The sequence below is a fragment of the Falco cherrug genome, chromosome 9 (genome assembly GCF_023634085.1).
Source record: "Falco cherrug isolate bFalChe1 chromosome 9, bFalChe1.pri, whole genome shotgun sequence".
NCBI lineage: Eukaryota > Metazoa > Chordata > Aves > Falconiformes > Falconidae > Falco > Falco cherrug.
The window spans coordinates 25465152-25482498 of record NC_073705.1 but is presented as its reverse complement, the minus strand read 5'-3'; the positions used below and the strand labels follow the sequence as shown (position 1 = coordinate 25482498).

The 17347-nt window shown below is 39.9% G+C and overlaps 1 long non-coding RNA gene across 17 annotated transcripts in view; it reads left to right on the top strand.

Moving 5' to 3' along the window:
• LOC114015826 (uncharacterized) overlaps nucleotides 1-17347 on the top strand; it is a 114928-nt gene that overhangs the window by 58763 nt on the left and 38818 nt on the right. For 16 of the 17 annotated variants that reach the window (XR_003559970.2, XR_003559969.2, XR_003559983.2 and 13 more), the window contains exon 2: nucleotides 13997-14108. This is a non-coding gene — a long non-coding RNA (uncharacterized LOC114015826). Of the gene's footprint in view, nucleotides 1-13996; nucleotides 14109-15246; nucleotides 15304-17347 lie in introns of all 17 variants that reach the window. The other variant, XR_003559974.2, reaches the window with a different exon arrangement.

The window sequence follows — 17347 nt, the reverse complement described above, 5'->3', positions numbered from 1 at the left end:
AGGGCTTTTCATGTATAGCCCGCATATTCCGAGGTAAAAATGGCAACAACGTTGTCCGGGCTTTGGCAGTAGACTCAGGTGTGCTAAAAATTCACTTGAAAGCTGTTCTGACCCTCCCTGTGACACCTCGGAGCAATTCTGCTCACCAGCAAAAAACCAGATTTTGTAGAAAGCTTTCTAATCTCTGGTGAAAAACTCCAAGGAAGTGGCATTCAGTATAACTATGAAGACACTGTCTGCAAATTTCAGATTATTTCTTCTGAATTAATAGAGACCAGGGTTGGCCTTGGTTTGCACAGGTGCTCTGTGTCAGAGCTAAGACTTCAGATCCCTTGAGATAAAAGGCATGAGATACTGATGTTACAGGAAAATTACAAAATGGTACAGCTGGGTCTTCATTTGAGGCTAGGACAAACATTAATAGATGAGCTGTAATTTTGCCTGAGACAGTTTCTCTCTGGAGTAATGTGACTGGCAGGCTCTCCCTCTTCTCTCAGTAAATGAAAATAATATTTTTCTTGTCAAACAAAATGAATACATTCATTTTGAATGGAAAGACTTTCTGTTCTCTTTTTGATATATGCTCCACTCTAAAAATAAATAAATAAATCAATGTTAATTGAAAACTCAAAACAAAAAAGAAATATTTCACTTAGGATAAAATAACCCCTCCTACTTTTTAGTTTTCTGATTTTTTTAAAAACTTATTAAATATTTTCCTAACATGAAAGCATCTCGGTCTCTCAGTTGAGTCAGTGAGCCAGTCACACCTGTTGCTCCACTGCTTATAATGCTGGAACAATTTTATTTTCAGTTTTTTCTTTTCTCTTGTTATTTTGCAGCGGAATACTTGCCTGTCATTGCAAGAATTCATAGCATATTTTCACGAACCTGAAACTAGTTTCCTTGTTTTTTAAAAAAAAAAATGCTTTCAGATATTAAAAGAAGAAAAGGAATTCAGAATGCGCAATAAGACCTTCAAAGTTTCATGCATCTGACCCACCTATAACCGAAAAGAGGAGAGTTCGTGCCAGACTTCAGATGCAGAAGCTGAAGTCTCCCAATGTCACTGAAGTAAATCAAAGAAAGCCTTGAAAAGCTGGCAGGGAAAGTTGGGCATCTTTTCAGGCCAAATAAAAGCTTGGCTCAAGAGGGACTTGTGAAAATGAATACTTCATATTCTGAAGGCAACATACATTTACAGAAAATGAAATCTTGGTTAAAACACTTTTTGAATCATGTTGAAGTGTTCATTGTAAACTCAAAAGGTCTTTCTTGATTTACTTGACTCAATTTCTGAACTTTTTTTTCCTTCTGTTAATGGCAACCCATCGATCATTTGAGCTGTAATCAGATTTTGCAGAAGGCCACGGGCATCATTTTCAATCATTTAAACTTTGCCAGACTGCCTCTATTTCTTATGAATCACAGGGATTAATGCCAAAAGACTTTTCCCCTTTTAAAAAAATTAGCAAGTGTTGATTGCTTCTTTCTTATTACACCTGACCCACTTATCACCAATTAACCGTTACATGGAACCATAGAATGGTTTGAATTGGAAGGGACCTTAAAGGTCATCTAGCTCCAACCCCCCTTCCATGGGCAGGGACACCTTCCACCAGACCAGGTTGCCCAGAGCCCCATCCAGCCTGGCCTTGAACACTGCCAGGGATGGGGCACCCACAGCTTCTCTGGGCAGCCTGTGCCAGTGCCTCATCACTCTCACAGTGAAGAATTTCTTCCTAATATCTAAGCTACATCTGCCCTCTTTCAGTTTAAAGCCATTACCCCTTGTCCTGTCACTACAGGCCCTACTAAGAAGTCCCTCTCCAGCTTTTTTTGTAGGTCCTTTTAGGCACTAGAAGACTGCTTTAAGGTCTCCCTGGAGCCTTCTCTTCTCTTTTTTTACAGCTCAACAGACAAATGGCTGCTTGATAGTATCTAAGAAACAGTCACATCCAATTCTAGCCTCATCTACAAAATTACCTATGGGTCAGAACCTCAAAAATTATTTGGGTGTCTAAATTCCTTTGAAATCAATAGGAGATATTTTCCTAAACTGTGAATGTGTGGGTGAACAGTGTGAGTTTATAGCTAGAGGAAGTATGGTGTGTGTGTAAAATAAACTCCCAACAATATTGTTAATAGTAGTTATAGCAGTGGTAATTTGCTATTAGCTAACTCAGATGTAATATAAACGTTTTGCTCAAACCATTGTGTCAGTATAAACAGATCCCTGGAAACTTACAATTAGAGTCTTTGTTCACAGATCACTATAACTTCATGCTACTACTACATTTGTTGCAAAAGCACAGTTAAGTCGTCACTGAGTGTTTGTATGTGATGCTCATGTAATGCTTGACAGCTATGTTATCATCGCCTCTTAAAAATCAGAAACAACATAGTTAAAATAACACTGTCAGATGAGACTGACTGTCTCCCAGATGACTGATACCAGAGTCATCCATATAAATGATTACGAGTGGGGAGAAGTAGTTTTTGAATGTGCTGGTTAGATCATTCAGGTAATAGTGATGCAGCAAACAAAACCAAAACAAATGTACAAGGAAGTGTTTACTAAAGAAAGAATGGTGGATGACTTTGACTTTTCTCTGAGCACGTGTATCTGAACACAACATAGACCAAACTTTGCTAAGATTTGGTCACTTCTGGCCAGTTCTAGTAGTTACATCCTCCCTAGTCTTTTCTCTGGTTTGGGAGAGTGATGGCATGGAATTAGTTGAATGATGTTCCTTAGAAAAAAACCAAGATATCATCTCTGTTTAATGCACAGAAAACAGGAGGGAAAGATATTATGCTCTATTCTCTATCCATTGTCATTTTCACCTGTTTAAAGATCTCCTTCCTTTTCTAGCCATGGGTCAGCCCTGGGTGAATTATCTGATGTCGTTTCTCTCAGGTGTCTACACTTTTATGAAATAAGTTTCACATCCCCTGCAGAATGGGAACTCACCAGTGTTCCTCCTTTGTGGGCCAGATCCATGTCAGGAAAACTCTACCTGTGCTTTGAACCACTTTGTTCTGGGTCTTGTCCCTGGCCACAGAAGTCGCTGTGTAGAAGGGCTGTTTCAGTTGTAAAACAGTCATCTACGGAAGAAGGCCAGCAGAGGTAAGGACAATACAGGGTTTATTTTCACTATATTGTGCCAAATAATTTCTATTCAGATCCTGAGAGAAAAGACTATTTAAGCACTTGGAATAGAGATGACTTCATACATCAGGATTTAATTCCCCTAGTCCTCCAGGGACAGTAAGTTTCTGGCCTGAAATGTAAAACTTGATTTTGTTTATATCTGGTTACTCAAGGAAAATTACAAGATTTTAAAAATTTCATTAATTAACAAGAACATCCAAGAATTAATTATATAATCCCAGATATTTTAACCAAGTTCTAACTTTCAAATAAGTGGCTTCTCAAGTCAAAATCCACATATGCTATCCTTTTAAACCACACTGCAAATACAATCTTAAAATGATTACACAAAATGCTGCTTTTCAGCTGATGTGTTTTTAAAGAATTTGAATCAGATGGCCTTTGCACTAGCGAAATGAGAAAGTAAGGCAGTCAGCTAAGCCATAGCTTTTTTTTCTTTTTTTCAGTACATGTAAAATTATGATTGCACAGGTAGAATATCAGCTGTATGTGTCAGGGTGATCAGTCACACAATCAAATGCAGGATCATTCTTTACCATAAATGCATTAAAAGAAAATCAGTCACATAGATTCGGCTTTCAACAGAGCAGCAGGCTGAGTTCTATTCATAACAAATCAGCTCACGCTCTGGGGGAAACTACAAATCACTCCCACAGCATTATGCATTAGATTGTCCTTTGCATCCCTCCAAGGAAGACCTAGTTTGAATTCACATGTATTCTCTCTGCTGTTGGGCTAACAGCGGTAGGTGGGGGCGGCAGAAAGGAGTAATCTCCTTGGAAGGACAGCTTGGTTTCTTTTCTGGGGGATGGGGTGGTGGTTTTTAGTAAGCAGGTTTTTTTTGTGGCAGGCAAGCATTGTAATTGAATGCACGGTAGGTTATCCAGGTTTAGGTTTATTGAATTTATTATGATTTAGCTGGAAATCTCCACTTTCTATCACTATGAATTCATCATTACTATTGCTAAGGCATAGTTTGTATTAGTGGCGGTGCATAAAACTCCTCACTGAACTTAGGACCAGTTGTACCAAGCATTAGGCAGCAGAAAATAGTAATAAATATTCAGTAGGAAACTGAAATGGTCAGGTCTCAGTCTATGCCTTAGGAGAGAGAATCAAAAGAGTTCCAAAATTCCCCCAAAAGCCATGGTTGCCTAGGAACATACATGCCTCCACCTTGAACAAGCAAAAGGATTATATTCATTTACATCTTGTAACCAAAGAGGCTAAATTACTCCTCTTCCTCTGCCTGCTCTGCAGCCTCAGCAGGAGAGTGCTGCTGTGCCCTGGCCAGCTGCCGGCCCCACACAGCTTAGAGAAACTGAGGAGAAAGATGGAGATTTTTGCTGGCCGGTCTCTGCTGAGTTCTTGCTGCCTCAGTCATCATGCTCACAGTATTTTTTAGCTACTTTAAAGCTAGCTCTGGTGCAACACCTCCTAAAAACATAGAATGAAGGACCAGGTGATGGCACAGCAGGCAGAGGTTCCTTGAGCATTGGGATGGGCTGTTGAGAAAGCTGTGGCTTCACTGCTGTGGCACAGCTACAGAAATCCCTGCTCGCTGCTGAGCGGGACTGGGGCGTTCAGACCCATGGCTGTGCTGAATGTGGCTTCTCACCATGTCACTCATCCCACTCTCAGGAGAGCTGCAAAAACAGGCAGCACAGCTTTGTGTGTGTCTCTAACGCCAGGTGCCTGTCCCAGTCCTCCTTCCTTCTCCTTCCTCTCTGCTTCCCAGGACAGCAGAGGGCTGGCATCACTTTTCAGCCCAGAGGGGTAACATTTACTTTTGCTTCCACTGCTGAGAAAACTTGAGCTGGCTCTGTGAACCCTGCGCTGTCCATGGGAGGGATGGATGTAACCTCCACAGATTTAGGCACCTCTCCAGGTGGACACTGAAGTGAATACATCAGGCTTTGAATTGCAGAGGCTCAGAGGTGGACACATCATTCGTTCTGCTGCCTCAGCTAAGAGGGTGATGAAGTCTGGTAGAAAGGTAGAGTGGGCAGCAGTCAGCGCTTCTCTTGGGCACCATTTCAGTGCCAATCACTAGAAGCTGCAAGTCTAAATTCAACTGTGTCAGCTACTTTGCAAAAGACTTTGCATCAATTACTGGATGGAATTTCCCTCACTGCTTTCTTAAACCGTGCACCTAACATCCTCTCCAGGTGCTGACCTCAGGTTTATGATGTGGTCTTCAGAAGGCGGCTTGACCACTCTTTTCATCACATCTTCTGGCTGAGAAGCCTTTTCTCAGTCTACAATCTACAATACAGCTCTGAGACACCCACCAACAGGGAGATCTGAATTTGTTACTGTTCCATCAAGAATACATGAAATGGAAGATGGGAAGTAAATATCTCCTTTGTTCAGTATCTTTACCATGAGACCCTCCTTTTCCAACCAGTTCAAACTCCTAAAGTGAAGATCTTGCACTTTAGATTAATGATGTGATGCAGACAGTAGATGAAATTAGTGAAGTAATAAGCAATTCCTGCAAGACCATCTGACCCATCAAATATGTGCCAACTGCACAGAGGATGCAGCTTCAACTTTATTTTCTCATTAACTCTCTTTATGGCCACAATGAATATGAAGCTAGAGCAAAAACATTGTTGACTGACACAAAGAAGCTATGGGTTCAATTATTCAGCAATGCCCCTATGAACTTCTGGAACCTGAACTTTATGGAAAGTAACTGATAGATCTGGTAATGTTAACATAAATATGTGACATAAATCCATGTGCAAGAAATTATCTCCATCAAGCATCAGAACATGGATTTTTCTTCCAGATGGTTCTTGACTTATCAGGAAAAATGGTAGCATCAGAAAATCAAGCTATCACTGCAAGCTGATATAGTTTTGCACAAAATTCAGGTACTTAAAGGTCAAACTGCCTCAAAAGGTTAATTTGTTAGAACAGTAAATTTAAATGACATGTCTAGATTTGGGAATATCAGTATGTTTATTTTTTTTTTGGTAAAACTTTTGTTTTCCAAATACTATCTTCTCTACATATGCATTTATCAACCTTTTAAAGATAGTTTGATTTTTATACCCACACACATATGCATAGAATACAAATAAGAAAAGAAAGAAAATTTATTTTCACCTGTTCCAAATATCAGAGGAAATAAAATGTTCAGAATGTTTCAAGGAAAAAAAAAAATAATTGCTTTTTACTTTAACACAGCATTAGATCAGCATCTGGCTCTCCTCTATGGAGGCAGCTGATAATTTCTAACAGAAGACAACCTCGCATGCCCTCCTGGCATTCACTGGCTTAAAAACCAGACATGTCAAATTAATTTTTTGTAATGTCTTTCCCTCAAATATTTAGAAATAAAAGTCAAATAGAATATATCAAACACTAACTTTAATTTTGTACAGCTCTGCCTTTGAAGACACAAACAGGGGAAGCCCTGTCTGCTTGAGTCTGTCCACATTTTGTACTGAACAAGCAGGAAATGCTTCATGATACAAAAATGCCCAGACAGCGGTGTAATAGAAATACTTGGGTAGATAACTTAGTTAGTGTCAGAACTGCTTCTCAATTGAATCTTCTCTGGTGTTTTCCATGAAACATCAGGGAATCTAAATTTCTTCCCCAGGCATTGAAATGAAATTGATCACCTACTGTTTTAAAATCACTAATCTAATGTTGTGATTATTTAAAAATCTTTTGGAAGAAAGAGATGAAACAGAAATAGATTGAAAGCATTCTGGCATCTATGTGAGTTAACAAAAACTTACTTCCCCTTTCTGTGATTCCTAGTTGAATTCTGTATGAGGCAGGTTGTAACCTTTTTTCCAGCACCTGATGGAAATAGATTATATCATTGTCCTACCTTCAAGATCAAGACACCCACCTTCTGCCCCGTGACTCAATAGCGAGTAACAAGGGGAATGAGTTATGAAGCCACAGTACCTGGCTTGACTAATGAATTCTGTTGTTGTCAGAGTGCTCCTTCTAATGTACCGTGGAGAGTGTGAGAGGGGCACTAGAGGAAGAGGGAGAAAGGAGGTGGAAGTAAAATGATGGTTTTGTTGATAAAGAATCAGAATTGTTTTACCATCCATACGATGGGCATGTTTAAGCTATGTTGCATAGACTGATATATTACTGCTTTGGAAATGAAGTAAGAGAAATCTTAAGAGGTCCTGAACATTTTGATGGAGGGAAAAGGCAACGAGGTGATCATAGTAATTTCTAATATGAATGAAAGACAAAAAAATCTTTATAGGCAATGAGACTCCAGCTGCTTAATCAGCATAATTTTTTTATGCCTGTGCATGGCTAATATTTGTCAGTAGGATGTCTTCTCTTCTTTAGTACATGAAGGTGTTGAGTAGTGAAAAGTAATCTTTGTAATAGTAAAACTGAAGAGCACAGTCACCTGTTCAGACCACCACCACTCATGACTCATGCATTTCAATCCTGTTTCAGTAGTATAAACTGAGCTCCTAGGACAGTCTTCAACAGGCTCAAATGCTTCTTGAAACAGTTTCAGCCACTACAGACCAATGCTTTATTATAGCTACAGATAAGATCAAAGTGGACTTATCTGAAACACCTTTCCCGCTTTGCCCAGGTTATGGGTTGTCATGGTTTAACCCTAGCTGGCAACTAAGTACCACACAGCTGCTTGCTCACTCCCCCCTTACCCAGATGGATGGGGAGGAGAATTAGAAAGGAATGTAAAACTTGAGGGTTGAGATAAGAACAACTTAATAAGTAAAGCAAAAGACATGCACACAAGCAAAGCAAAACAAGGAATTTGTTCACCACTTGCCATTGGCAAGGATGTGTTCAGCCACCTCCAGAAAAGCAGGGCTTCATCATGTGTAACAGTTACTTGGGAAGACACATGCCATAATGCCAAAAGTCCTCCTCTTCCTTCTTCCTCCCCCAGCTTATATATACTCAGCACGTTGTCCCATAGTATGGGACACCTCTTTGGCTAGGTCAGGTCAGCTGTCCTGGCTGTGTCCCCTCCCAATTTCTTATGCCCCTCCAGTCCCCTCGCTGGAGGGCCTGATAAACTAAAATGTCCTTGACTTAGCACAAACACCACCCAGCAACAACCAAAACCATTGGTGTATTATCAACATTGTTTTCACACCAAATCCAAACCACAGCCCTGAACCAGCTACTAAGAAGAAAATTAACTCTATCTCAGCCAAAACCAGGACATAGGTGACCCCACACAGATGGACTTGCAGTTTCAGTTGCATTAATGCAGACAGACCAACCAATGCCAGACTCCAAAGTGGAAGCTGACAGGCTCCCAAAGCCTGTATCTGGCTGTCCTGGCCGAGAGCCTAGGGATTCATACGGGACTCCTGTGAAGTCTGGCACAGTAGGAAGGCTGCCAGACCACACACAGAAACTCTGGATGCTTTGCAGGACCCTGTCTTTAGTGATTGTAGCGGATTTTGTTGGAGACTGACTATGTATGGGGGGTCCAACACTTATTGCAATTCTGTATGGCTAGGTAGTGGCGTGAATTTAAATGATGTTGCCTCATTTTTGCTATCCCTTTGTGGTAAAATAATTTGAGAGCTAATGAAGACAAAGAGGACTGTAAATGTAGTGGTCCTGGACACACATAGGATAGGCTTCTTTGTCTTCGGTGATAACACAGACTGTCCCTGAAGACTTAAATCAATGTGTAGGAGTTCCAAAGCTGAATTAGATTTGGTTGTTTCCTTTCCTCTTTTTGCCCAGTAACTCAGAGGACAGAGCACTGGAGATGCATGGTCAGCTCTTTCCTATCCCTGCTTCAGAAGTTTGTATGGGTAAGGCTGCCCAAATGCAGTATGTTTCAGTTAGTGAATAACCTTCCAAGTGCCGCATGAGTGCTGCCCAAAGAGTACCAGTCCTTTTTTGGGAGGAGGAGGAGAAGAGCCTAAAAGAAGAACAGAACAATGGAAATCAAAGCAATTCAGAGGGGATTTTTCTGTCCACATCACAGGAACATGTCAGGCAGGTTTCTGATAGCAAAGTGTAGCAGCAGGCTGAGATAGTAACATTTCTGCTAAGTCTCATACATGAGACATGTCAAAAGGAACAAACCAAAACCAAACCAAACCACACAAAAAACAACACACCCCCCAAAAAAACCCTACAGAGATCTTGTCATTGAAGTTCATATCATGCTAAGTACATTCATTATCCTACAAAAAAGTGCTGAGGACACTTATTTGTGTACTGAAATTAACAATTGATTTTTCATCCAATACCCACACCAACAAATTAAAGGAAATACCAGCTCTGATAACGTTTAATTGGGGAGGGTTATTACTGAAACAAATGGAAAAGCATGTCTTCTGTATCATACAAAATGTTCTGTTCAATCTGAAATATCTTTTTCATATTCTTGGCTCATAAGTAAAGCCAAGGAAATTGTTTGTAATATTAATAACCCACTGGAGTTTTTTGACCTAGTAACCCAGTGGATAGTACAGTCACATTGTAAACTCTATTCCTGGATTTAATCCCTTTCCATTCCCATCTGGGAATACTATAGACAGAAGGCTGTCAAGTCTGATAACTTCTTGTGTATGAAGGACAACCTGGTTCTGAGTCCTATTCGAAAACCCATGGCCCGGCAAAAGTCTCTCCCATAATACAATAAAAAGAACTCACCACTAAGAGGAAACTCATATGGGTGGGTTGACAATCTTGTGCTTAAATTGCTGTCTTCTGCATCTCTTATGTCTTTGCAAATTTCCATTTCAAATTCTTATCAATAATCTTATGTATCTTGGCTATTGAGGGCTATACCATGTAAGACCTTTTCTGGGAGCAGACAAAGTCCCTGACATCCTGTTTCCCAGCTGGGCATTCCGTACCTCTTTCTACACACCTTGTGGCTGCATCTGATACAGTGCTAAGCAATCCTTTTCTAGTGAAAGTTTTCTATTTTTAAGCATATTGCTGCTTTAAGAACAGGGAGTTTTTTCAAGCTGAACCCCATAGCCAGATGCTCAGCATATTACAAGTCAACATATTGTCTATAATGTTTATCAACTGACAAATGTACACTCAGAAGTAATATTGTAACCATGATCTGAAGCAGATTGAGAAAGAGAATATGCATTGACTTTATGAAAAGGAAGTTGGGCTTGCTGTTTCATACTGTTACTATTCTGGTTTCGGTGAATCTTTTTTTCAGTGTCAGATTCTCATCTCTTCTGTCCTGTTGAATCAGACCATTCAGGTCTCAAATTACTGACACAAGTTGCTGTCTACAGTACCTTTTCTATTAAATCCCCACTAATCCTCAAAACCTCTTGAAAGGTTGTCCTTTTACCTTCTCTCTCAGAAAGTACTGCTGAAGCCAGTAGTTTGATAATTGAGGATTTTCTTTCTCTTCAGAGGAGGCTTTTATTTTTGCCATCACAACAAATGAACTTCTCTGATGAGTGCAGGAAACAAACTTCAAACAGGTATTGACCAGGAAATTCCTTCAAACGTACTCCCCTGTAAGCTAGATCTTTGGCTGGTACAAATTAGCATGCTTCCTGCAAAGTCTGCAGAGCTGTAACAGCTGCAGGTCTGGAGCAGAGCTCGCTCCCACCCTTCTTAGTGAGTGAAGAATTGTTCTCCACAGTATGTTCTGCAATGTTTTAGCTGCAGCTATTCTTCAATGTCTGTTTTGTGCTAAGAACAGTTTGATTATTTTTCCCCTCCAACTCCCCCCATTGATCAGACAAAGCGTTGCTTTTAATTAAGTTTTTTACTTACTGGAGATATGTTGCAAGTATGGAATTATTTGTTACTTCTCCTATTGGGGTGCAAATCTATGGGATTTGGAGACAGTCATAAGTAAAGGACAGCACAGAGAGGTACTGGAATGCTGAAGGCGTGGAAAGAGAGAAGGTCAAGAAAGAATTTATTCTCCAGAGCTGATTGGCAAAAACCCTATTTTTATTTGTTTGTCTTTTTCTGTAGCTGATGCTTACACTCCTTCCAAGTATCACCATTTTCAGCTCTTTCTCAGGACCCTAGAATTTTAGCAATAGCGTATTCCCCCTTGCTCTGTTTGTATGATGCTCTGGGTTTGTTTGGTTTGGTTAGGGACTTTTTTCTTTTCTTTCTTTTTTTGTTTTTTTTTTTTTTTTTCTTTAGTATTTTGACAAAGCACTCAATCGTCTGTAGTGTGTATGTGCCTGTGTGAAGGGCATCTGCTTCATTGCTGGACATTAAGTGGAGTGGTTGGGGTTTGTAGGCTTACTTTAAATCATGTGTGGGCTTGCTGATTCAGTTTGGTTTCCTCTGTGCTCATGTTCCTGTATAATTCCTCATTATATACGAGTCACCTATTATTGTTCCTTTTTGTATACTTTCTCCACAGCAGAGAGGAATTAAAGAAAAGTTCTGGCTCAATGGAATTGCTCTTTTGATCATGTTTTGCTTGCCCACACTAAGCCCAGGGGATTCGAATGAAGGAGAGCGAGGGAGCGATGGCATTGTCCCTCCTCTTCCTGGGCCAAGCTACAGTCTTAACACAGACACTCAACATGCAAGTGTCCTTTGATGTCTTCTAGCTCTAACCACAAGCAAGGGTTGGTGATAACCTGCATGACATTAAATAGAGATTTCTTTAGGGTGGAAAGCAATGATTTTTTTACAACTCCTTAAGTTTTGAGGAGTCTTTAAGGATTTTCATCTCCGTTGAGAAACAGAAGCTGTATTGAACAAGAGGCAACTTTCTATATCTTTTCCCCATCTGCAGTGAGCACACTAAAATTTTTCTTACTAGGACCAATTGTAAACATCAAGCATAATCATATATCAACATAAGACATGCTTTTGGAGCTCAGACCAGCTTCCTCAATGTTTCTGGTAGGACCCCAGAATAATTTTGTCTTATGTAACATCAGAATTCCTTTGTTGTCTGGTTACGTTTATCTAGCAGGGGGTACATGGGAAAGTCTCAGAAGTTTCTTATCTCAATTTGTATTTAGGGTCTTGAAATTCTTCTTCATTAAAAGCTGCATTGATCTTCTGGATGTAATTACATCTGTCTTCCTGTAATTATTAATTTCTTAATAGCTTTATGAAGGGCTCCTTATTCCATCTTAAGTGCCATTTGGACGCCCTTTTTCCTCTTACACAGATTGAATCAGTAATAATAAAGTTTACAGAAGTTCAGCAAGTGCTCTACAGATATTGCATGCGGTGATCATTTCACTCACCTGTGAAATGCAGCCATCTCTGGAGTGGAAGGCACTGAATATTTTAATAGAATCTTGTGAGTATAGGATGACTTTATGAAAGAACAGGATTAAGAAGTGTAAGTAAGCAACTCAGATTTGTACTAAACTTCTGGGTCAAAGAACTTGCTGTTTCTGATCCCAACTCTGGAAATATAAGTTGGAGGCTCCTTGTCAGGAGGAGGATTTCCTTTATGGTCTGATACATCAATGATCTATCTCATCTTAGATATCCAAAACCTGAGACATTCAACAGTATTTGTGTCTTTGTAACTATGTTGACCAGGTCAACCTGCTGATTTTATTTAGCTGTTAAAGACTGATTCTTTTCTGACTGGAAAGACCACCACATTGGACCACATGGCAACAGAAAGGTGCTTTATTCTCTGAATGGGGAAAGGGGAATTGCCTGTGACCCAGCCAGAGGGGAATGGCCCTTGGCCCTCTGCCTGTAATACAATGGTGCTGTTTCTGTTATCAAATTGCTTCTGTCAACACCCTGATGTAACTGGTATTTGTTAACCCATAATTAATGGTCTATTGCCATGTCTGTCACATAATAGTAGTTCTTTAGGGCACCTGGAGGATTATCATAAATGTTCAGTATCATTTGATAGAAAAAACACCTACGTATTGATTGACAGAATCCCTAACTTTCTTTGCCTTCCTCAAATTCCCTTCTGGTTTTTATCTGCTCACAAGAAGTCCTACTGATTTCCACTTCTGCATTTTGTTGCCCAAAGGATGAAAGTAGTCAGAGAACCTGTGAAATTTCCTTCCCTTGTGTGGGCACAATACATCTCTAGTTACTGAGAAAGGGTAAAGTGTTCTCTTTTCAGGGTTTCTGATTTTCCCTCTTCCCTTGCCGTCAGCAGGAGGGTAATTCCAGTGCCCGGGCAGGCACAGCCATAACAGGCAAATACATTGTGCTTGCCCCCACACCACATCCCTACCTGGGGCAGTAATGAGGAGAGAAGCCTCACAGCCTGCTGACAGTCGGCTGCAGAAAGCACCCCTGGGTAAGTCAAAGTGACACTGATCCCCTGCCACGGTGCTGCCTTTGCAGAACGGTGTTCTTTGGCATCAGGGGGACACTTTGGATGGGCTGTCACAGGCATCAGGAAATCTCAGGGAAGAAAGAAATCTGAAGCACAGAAAGGTAGTAATCAGCTCTGGGTTGATCTGCATAGATGTGGTTCGAGGGGACAATTAATGTTACATTTTAGATGTCAGTGGGTGCTCCTTCTGGCCATGGGTGCACTCACCTTCCTGGCAAGAGCATACATTTGCAGTCAGTGGAGGTTTAAGAGGTATTTCAGTCCTTGGTCTCACTGTTAAATCTTCATTTGCGATGGCACTTCCCAAGATATAGACTTCTCTCAAAACTCTCTTCTGCCAAAAGCCCCACTCCACCTTTTCCATGAAGGGTACGGAGGGCAAGAAGATAATAAATACCCATCATACTTTCATAATTTATTAGAGACAACATCACTGGGTTTAGAGTGCCAGCAGTATAGACAGATAACATCAGTATGGCTACACTTATTTGAAATTTTTTAGATCATAAAGCAATAACAAACTACTTGCACTTGCACAGGTCTCAGCAACATGCCTGAGAAGTTGAACCTCCTGCCTCACCCTGAAATCCACAGTATGACAACCAAGTTGCTGTGTTGCACATGGAACTTGCAGCCTTAGCACAAGACTGGGTAAGCTCTGCACTACTAACCCATCACTACTGTCCAGGCTAGGCATAGAAAGAAAACAACTGCCTCTGCTGCCCAGCCCGCTAAGTTTGGGGAAATGCAGCTAATGTGTATCTGTACAATAAATACCAGCTTTAGTGCTTTGAACCAGCTCAAAAAAGTTGGCAACAAAAGAGTTCTTTAAAAGTTTCACTCTTTCACATACTGCAGTAATTATACAAAGTCATGACAAACCCTACATGCAAAGGAAAAGTGCAAATATTCTTTGAAAGTTCTTGCCAAACCCTACATGCAAAGGAAAAGTGCAAATATTCTTTGAAAGTTCTTGACCTACTTTGGGACAAATGGGTTTCCTTTTGCATCCTTTAAATAAAACAAAACTATTGCCTTGCCTTTGTTTAGCTTTCCCTGCTAATATCAGTTAGGATTTAGTCTGACTTTGATTAAATGTTCAGTGAGATTCTTTCTCTTTGTTTAAACTGTAATGAATGTAACCCCCTGGTCATTTACTGACCCATGGAACAGCACAAGGACAGGTTTCTTTTGCTGTTCCAATGGCTCCCACTCAAGCTACTGAGGTTACAGTTGCTTCTTAGGATGCTATACCTGTTTTTTCCAGAGAGATGCTAGGTATTTGCCTGTGCTCTAAATACCTGCAAAAGCAGTACAGATCAGCTTTAGGGAAGTGGCCCACAGGTGAGCCTGAAGGAAGACACCTTGCCATTTAGGAAGTCTTGTTACCTTGGGCGTACAGCAACTGTTCAGCACCCAAGTTCAGAGTGCACCCAGGGAGAGCTTATATCTGCTTGCAAAGAGTCTTTCACTCTGTTACCTGTTTGCAGCCACATTCTGTCTTGCTGAAGCTGATGGTTTTTTTGGCATGGATTAGATAGGAGTATGGTCACACCAGTGTTCTTGGTGCTAAGGTGTCCAGGAGGACTGGCAGCAGTTTTAATATGTTAAGAGACAGATTAAGAGCCTATCCTTGAAATCACGTTCTATTCTACCCTACTGACCATCTCTTAGCTGGCAGGAATTTACTTTTTTGAACTATTTAAGCTATTTAATAAATTTAATTTTATTTTTAGTTTGAAGGGGGGTGTGTGTTATTTTGTTTGTGGGTTTTTTTTTTTCTTTTTAGTGGAAGACCATTAAGCAACTGCAGTAAATAATGTCAGGCTGTCATTGAATACTAAGGGTTTGGATTTTTTTTTTTCTTTAAACTGGGAATATACATAACATTTTATATGGGGGTTTAGGTGTTTTAGAAAGCCAAGACTGATGCTTGGGTTGACATTAAAAAATAGGTATTGCTTTACTTTGTGTTATGTATATCAATAATATATTTCCATAAAAGATAGTTGCTTCTTTTTGTTTGCATGCAGGGTAAGGCATTGTTTTCACCATGTATTTAGATTAAGAGCATGTGTCTGTGTGTTTGAAAACAAAATGAGTCTGGACTCAATACAACTTACTTGCTTGGAAATATTTAATGGAGCTCAATGTGAGAACTGCTCCAAGAGAAGGTTTGAAAGAGGGTGTCCTTTTTCTGAACAGGTTGCAGCTGAAGCACAGGAAAGGGAGTAGCAGAAAGATGTGGACCTAAATATTACAGTAGCACTGTTCCCAAATATGACAGGCATTTAAAATCTTTCAGCTATCCCCTGATGTGAGTTATTTCCCTGTCGACATCAGCTCTGGTGCAGGATTGTAACACTGCACCTGGATTCAGGTTTTTGAGTTCTGGTCCTGTTTCTGTCGTTGATCCCCAGTGTGTACATGTAACCCAGCCTCACCCACATCCATCCTCCATCTAATCTTCCCAGCCTTCTAATGGGAAGGACCGAGCAGCCCTTTTGCAAATGTGTCAGAAGGAAGGGTTTTGAGGTAATGACAGTTACTTTTCTTCTGATCAAGACTAAAACCAGAAAATGATGGGGAGAAAGGGGGTGGAATTATGTTATGCTTGGACAGATTTAAAAACGCAAAGAAGAAATAGGAGCTATTTCAGCATTCAATGTTACATTTAAATCTGCAGAATGGATGCCCAGAATTCAGTCTGAAATGAAAAATCAAAGAAGCCTTGCTACACATTTCCATTACGTATTATCAAACCTTCCCCAGACCCTCTTCCCCAGTGAAATCTCAGCTGAACGCACATGGGGTATTTCTGTAGACAGAAATTTCATTTCCACAAAATGACATTCTGCATTTCCTACTTTATTTCATCTATGTTTTTCTTGAGCAGAGCTAATCTAATCACAGATTGACAGGACGTATAAGTATTGCCATAATAATAACAGTAACTAGAAGGACTATATCAAGTGTGTCTGCTTGTTTAGCCATACTATACTCGTAACATGTTTTAAGCCTTTTGCCATTGTCTCAATTCCTAATAGAGCTAGAAGGCAGCATCTGCAACTAAATATTTCTCAACCCTAAAATAAACTTCATGGAATGAAGCAGCAACCCTGGAGATAGCCATTTAGGTCATTTTTCAGGACTCTATGATTGGTGTTTCATCACAAAGCTTCTTGTATTTACTCCCAATATTATTTTGCTTGATTGTGTTCTTGTCATTGCAGTTCTTATTCTAATATGCTTCACATATTTTCCTTGGAATATAATCCTCTTCTATGTGGATTTGTGCTAGCAAGCTTTTCCAAATGCAATTTATTTTTCAATTGGTTTAACAAAGAGCACAGTCATCTACCTGGTTTAAATGAGCTCATTAGGAAATTAGAACTTTTAGCTGCTTTTAGAATGTAGTTTCTATTATTTTTAGTCAACTCTTTTCTTTTTCTTCCATGCCAAACTCATTGGTCTGTAATATAATAAATTATGCACACAGACAAATGCACTGAAACAAAATTACCTTTCTTCTCTGTAACAGATTAGTTTTAATTTGTGCATACAGTGGTCTGTCTTCCTGTTGATGTATCCTGAGGATAGGGAAGAAATTTATGACAGTCCTACTGAAAAGGCTAATGGAAGTCAGAAGCATTTTCCTGCCCTGTGGCAGGTTTCTTGGAACCAAGAATAAAATTGGAAAGTGTACTGTGTTGTGATGCTGGACATTTAAAGTCAATTCCTAAGAATTTTCAGCCAAAGGACTGTACTGCCATCTTTGAAACTTTGATTGATTTCAATGACTGTGGAAGAGTGTTTCATATAAAGCATTTTTACCAAGATTTAGGCAAATGGAACTTTGGAATGAAATCATTAACAGAACTCATCTAATT